We start from the raw sequence: 6,589 nt of genomic DNA, 5'->3' as shown, positions 1-6,589 counted from the left end.
CATGCACACCTCTCGAGCTTGCCCTATGCTAGACGTTGTGTCGTCTTGAAATGATTGGGGATTTTCCTTTGTTGACCATGTTGATGGTAACTTCTAGGAGTTCATCATCTCGAGCAGCCGATCCTCTCTTGTGGGAATGCCTTGATTTGGGCTTCGTCATTCCATCGGAAATTCCCTCGAATATCGAGACCCTCTGTGGAGCGGTCTTGGGGCAGCTACACGTTGATAATACTGCCCTGATAAATTTGGTACACGGACAGTGAGAATCCGCTTCCTGGGTACTTCTCTTTTGAGATTCATTCGCACCCCCAGCCTGATAGTACAACTCATCGACGTTGCGGTCGGAGTAACCTATCGGCTGCTCACATGGGTTCTCAGGTATAACGCATTCGTATGTCCGACGTGTTTTCTTCTGAGTAAACATTGCCTTGTTGGCGTCTGCAAGAGTCACACGTTTGGAATCACACCTTCGTGAGGGTGAAACCTTAACGGGCTCTTGGTCTTTTGCACGCACCGCCAAGCTGCCCGTTGTAGGAATCCGTTTGTTAGGAGATCGTGTACGACCCCCAGTCTGGATGTTGGCTCGCAGCTCGTTCAATGATCTCCAGCTCTCCTTATCAAGCGCTTTTCCTCGATTCTCGGGTAGAGTGCCGATACGATCTTCCGGAGGAATCTTAAGCTTGGTGAAATCTCCGCTGCGGTGGGGATTCATCGGAAGTTCGGGATCTGAAGTTGACGAAGGCCGGAGAGCAACGTCGCCTTCTTTTGCCTTAGGCGTTGATTTGGCCTTTGGCACCCAAACTCGTTTGGATCTCGGTGATCTACTAACTACCTCTCCCTTTTGCATTTCTCGTGCTTTTTGCACCAGGGCTCGGGCATGCGCACGCAAGGCGCGGCGCTTCTGGATTCGCTCCTCGAGAGTAAAATGGGTTCTTTTGACATGAACCCATTTGTTCGTTTCTGCTTTGGAGGAGGGGCTGGTTGTTTGCCGTTGTTGCTCTTGGCGATGTCTGAACTTGAGATCTTCATTATAGCAGATACTTGAGATCTTCATTGTAGCGGATTCCGTCCATCGGCTCCAAAGCCTTGGTCAGCAGACGAGCAAGGCTTTGACGCCGTCTTTGCCGTGCTCTCTTTGACAATGTTAGAGCGCCTTCAGTAGCCATCTCCTCGGCGGAAGAGGAGTCCGGATCTACGATCTCGACCACGTTGGACGACGCGGGGACGTCACGTGGTGCAAGTGCAGAGGAGGAGTCCGGATCTGCGATCTCGACCACGTTGGACGACGCGGGGATGTCACGTGGTGCAAGTGCAGCTGCGGCAACGGGGTCTTGGATTTTCGAGCTGAAGGACCTGCAAACATTTATGAGAGAGGTTACCTTTCTGTACCCGTTTGGAGAGGCGGATCTGGAGGAGGAGGAAGAGAGGCCTTCTTTGAACTGTTGTTGATCGAGCTCGTGTTCTTCATTCACCCGGATCTTGAATGCCGGCTGCGTCACGACGGCGTCGGTAGCGATGCCGTTGGCTCCCACTGTGGTCGCCAGCTTGTTTGCGGAAAAAGTTGCTGTATTCATTGCTGCATTCATTACAACTTCAATCGTTACAATGAAACAAAAAGATAGCCTTTTTATAAGACCCTTACACAATGAAAACAAAAGAAATACAACTCCTTTCAAACAAACGCAAGATCTGTTTGTCATCTCTTGCTTGCGTGGGTCTTTTGCCTGTGACGGGGATGTTGATATCCGTGGACCACCGGGGCACTCAGATCTGGTCCCTCCAAAATTCCTCTCCCCAAACCAAGGCCCTAAGGGGGCTATTTATAGGTGTAGGGAGTAGGTAGGGGGTAGGTAGGGGGCTCAGACACCCCTGGGGTGTAGGTAGGGGGCCGAGACACCCCTGGGGTGTCTCCAGAAATCCGAGACACCCCTGGGGTGTCTCTAGAAATCCGAGACACCCCTAGGGGTGTCTCGGATTTTTCGAGACACCCCTAGGGTGTCTCGGGATTTCCGAGACACCCTTGGGGTGTCTCGGAAATTCCAAGACACCCCTGGGGTGTCTCGGAATTTCTGAGACACCCCTGGGGGTGTTTTGAAATTCCTGAGACCCGTTTGAGGTGTTTGAGTTGTTTTCCCCGTAGATTCTTCGTCCGAACTCGGATTTGAGTGATTCCGAGTGCGTTGGATGCTTGACGAAGAGTTCGATCCACTCTGGCGGTTGGATTATCTGTAGAGTGGTCGAGGCACGAAGGGCGTTGTCCTTTTTGTGAACAGTGCCGGGCTTCCGATTGGCCCGGGTTTTCGTTGTTCCGAAATCCTATCCGCTCACGTGGCTCGTCGATTCACTTCAGTCGTTCGTCGATGTCGATTAGACTCATGTGGATCGGATAGTGACGTTCATCGTCGCTCTTTAACGCTGAACCGTTTGTGGAGACCTATAGGCAATTTTTGATGCCTACACCACCATAGCCTTCTTATTCTCCTTCTTGAAGTTGTTAGAGGTTAGAATTTGTGAACTTTGGCTTTGACTTGCTTTGACTTGAGTAGCAGACAATCCTTCTTTATGTGATCTGGCTTATTAATTGAAACACAAAGAAGAGTCATTAGTATTCTTAAATTTATTTGATTTGAACTTACCTTTCTTAAGAAATCGTTTGAATTTTTTAGTAATCGTTGCAGTATCTTAATCATCTTCGTCAGATTCATTGGTGTCGGAAGATGCATTGAAGGCAAGTATCTTCTTCTTCTTTGGTTCATCATCCTTCTTTCTATCTTCAATTTAAACTTCATATGCCATCAAATTTCTAATAAGATTTTCTACGGTGAGTGTTAATAGATCGTTGGCTTCTTCAATCATCGTAGTCTTCTTTTCCCATTCCGGAGTTAGTGCTCTTAGGATTTTTCTTACAATCTCAACTTGAGTATATTCTTTGCCAAGTCCAATCAAGAAGTTAGTAATATCTGTAAACCTTGTGAACATCTCCGTGATGGATTCATTCTCTTTCATCTTAAATAGTTCAAATCTGTGAACAAGAACAAAAATTTTTGTTTCTTTAACTTTGTTAGTTCCTTCATGTGTTACCTCAAAAGTGTGCTAAATTTGATGTGCTGATGTAGAGGTAGACACTCGTTTGAATTCGTTTTTGTCCAAGGCACAAAATAGTGTACTCATCACCTTAGAGTCCAGATTTATATTTGTCCTTTGAACAACCATCCATTCGGTGTAAGGAGTGGTAGGCTTTGTAAATTCCGTCTCTACAATGCTCCATAGATCATAGCTAAGAGATTGGAGGAGGATCTTCATTTGACACTTCCAATAGTTATAATTTGTGCCGTCAAAAAGAGCTGATCGCTTTGTGGAATGTCCCTCAATTGTGATGTATTTGTTATACTTGATGATGTCATCCTTCACCTTGCTCTGATACCAAGTGTAGGATCTGATCTAATACACACTAAAACACTAGGGGGTGAATAGCATTCCTTTTAATAATTATGCAAAGTAGATTATAAATTGTAAGAAAGATAGCAACAACCACAGAAATTTACAATCATAAACACAAGCTTTTATACTGGTTCTACCTCCTCGGTGTACATCTAGTTCCCAAGCAAATCTCGCTTGAGAGTTCCACTATGATTTTAAAACTATTATAATATTAAAAAGCAAACCTGACCAATTTGCAAGACCATGCAAATTGCACATAATTTCTTGACCATGAGATCACAACTCTCACACCCGAGAGAACTTTTCTTAAATCAACAACACAATTCCTATAATCCTTGAATGTGTGGTGATGTACACCAGTGGCTTTAGGAACATTTTTAATTACTAGAAATTGCCTAAAATAAGTGGTATGTAGGATAAAGATCAAAGTTATTTCAGAGAATACTTTTTTCTCAACACTTAGGCAAAAATCTGAATTTAGAACTCTTGAGAATGCACAAATGTTAAAGCTTATGGATATGAATGAATGGTGTAAATTTATGAACTTATAACCTATTTATAGTCCTTAAAAAGAAAAGTTTTTAAAGCCAATTAACAGATCAAAAACGGCTATAAACAGTCACAAATTCAAACTTAAAATGTCAGAAAATCTGTCTCTGTAGTCTCCTAGTAGTCGACTATACTGAGTTCAAACAGACTCTGTGAAGTCAGAATTTTTCTTAGTAGTCGACTATACTATTCATTAGTCAGCTACTCTAAAACAAAGAATGTCTAAAATTTAGATTCAACCCTTAGAAGTCGAGTAAACTGTCTAGTAGTCGACTACACTGTAATTTAACAGAAACTTGAAAAATTGAATTTAATCTTAGTAGTCGACTACATATAGTCATTGGTTGGCTACACTGTATTTTTACAAAAACTTGAAAATTTGTCTAAGTCTTAAGTAGTCGACTACACTATATATTAGTCGACTGCGCTGTTATTTGATAGAAAATTGAAATTATGTCTAAGACATGAGTAGTCGACTACTATTGTCAATAGTCGACTACACTGTCAAATGACAGAAACTTAATATTTTGATCAGTGTGCTTGTAGTCGACTACAAATCTTATTGGTCAACTACTAAGGGGTAAAAATGATATGAATGAAGTATTTTGAGACTCATTCTTTAACTATAAATTCTAATGGTTAACATAGGGGATTTCTATTGCTAACCAACACACTAAGCATGTGTTAGTGTGTTCTAAACACTATGTGTGTGTATGTGTTGTGAGTGATCAAGGCTTGTACAATAATTCTAAGTAAAAAAATATAAAATTTATATTGTATATGTTTAAGCACTTCATCTTCTTTACTTCATATTGCCTTGAGCTTATCTTGCACTTTTGTTCACATATATTGAGCTTATTTAAAGTTGATATCTTCATTGATATGTTAGTGCACAATAATACACACAGTGAATAAATTGTATCATCAAAATTATATCTTGGGGACATGATATCCAACACACCGAACCTTAGTTTCTACAATACTTTGTTTTTGTGGTGGAGCCAAATTGATAATTTATTAGCTTGTTGAAAATTTTAAATCTTACTTGCTCTCATATGTCATTTTCGCTCTTTTAGACAATAGTCCTTTATGTATGCTTATTTTAATTTATAAAATATTTTGATGCATAAATTATTATGATTTATTAAAAATTTATTATTATTTGCAATTAATGGAGGTAAAACTGTTAGATTTTTATTGGTAATGTTAGCTTGTTGGCATTAGCAATGGGTTTTCTCCCCCGCTTTGATATTTTGTTTCTTTAGCAATTGATTTATTTATGATTTTTCTTTGATGCATTGCAACTATTGTTTGCGTCAAAAGTTGGTCTTGCTGTGGAATTTATTATATCTTCGATCGATTACAATAAATTCAAAGGAATAGTCTTTTTATAAGACCTCTTTTACACAACAAAATGAAAATTACAACTCTTGAGAAACAAACGCAGGATCGTTGTTTGGATCGCTGCTTGCGTGGGATCTTTGCCTATGCCGGGAGCGCTTTGACTCGTGGACCACCAAATCACAGATTCTGATTGAACCGTGAGGGGTTTAATGATTCTTCCTTCTTTATCGAAGTAAGAATTTGAAGCGAATATCTTATCGATGTAAGATGTTCACTCTTCCAAAGATCAAGTCTGAGCTTAGATCTCTAGGAATCGCTAGAAGCTTCTTGAGGATGTTTGTGAAGAAGGAAGACTCTCTCTCTCGCTCTAATTCACCAAAACTCAAGGCTCTCTGCTCTAATCTCTCTGGAAAATGCTCAGTCCCTGTCAATGATGGCCATAGGGGGGGTATTTATAGCCTCCTTAGACGATAACTGAAGAAATAGCCGATCAATAACTGCCTCTTTAGGCGTGACAGTTGATGCTGTCACGGCTAAAGGGCGCGACAGTCGACACTGTCGCGGCCAAAGAGCGCGACAGTCGACACTGCCGCGGCTAAAGGGGCAGTTACACCCACGTTCATACGTGTTTGAAACAGTTCTCCCACGACCTTTAACCACCTTTTTCGTGGTTTAACTGCTTTTCCACATCAGCACACGTTCTATTTCTGATACTCCGCCACGTGGACTTTAAATAATCATCAGATAACTCCCATGACTTAGATACTGATGTTTATCACCTTCTCTTTGTCTTGAGTGGTATTTGGATGTCTGTAAGCATTTTTTGACGTCTACAGATACCCCCTCCAAAGTATCACAGACTCATCATTTTGAAGAGGAGTCTGGGACACTTTGGATATGATAAGTTTTCTTTGCAATTTCTTCAATACTTTGTTGAGGAAGTTGCGTAACATATTCTATGGATGGCTTCAATCCTTAACTTCTTTATCTTTTAGCTTATTCAGTGCTTTGTAGAATAGCTAAAATCCCTTCGGTGCTGCGTTTATCGCGTGGCCGTTGTCGAAGTCTTGAATTTGAACTACCGTCGAAGAATGGAAAAATAGTTTATACTCATATGCTCTATTGGAGTGTTCGGGAAATAGTTTAACCTCATATACCCGTTAGGAGGTTCAGGTTATCCCTAAGAATATTATGAGTGATATTCTCCAGAAACTTCCTGTTGAGGGTAGGGAAACAGTTTAGACTCGTGTACCTA

The sequence above is a fragment of the Asparagus officinalis genome, chromosome 8 (assembly GCF_001876935.1).
Source record: "Asparagus officinalis chromosome 8, Aspof.V1, whole genome shotgun sequence".
In the NCBI taxonomy this organism is placed as follows: Eukaryota; Viridiplantae; Streptophyta; class Magnoliopsida; order Asparagales; family Asparagaceae; genus Asparagus; species Asparagus officinalis.
The sequence above is the reverse complement of the archived record's forward strand: the minus strand, read 5'-3'. Positions refer to the sequence as shown.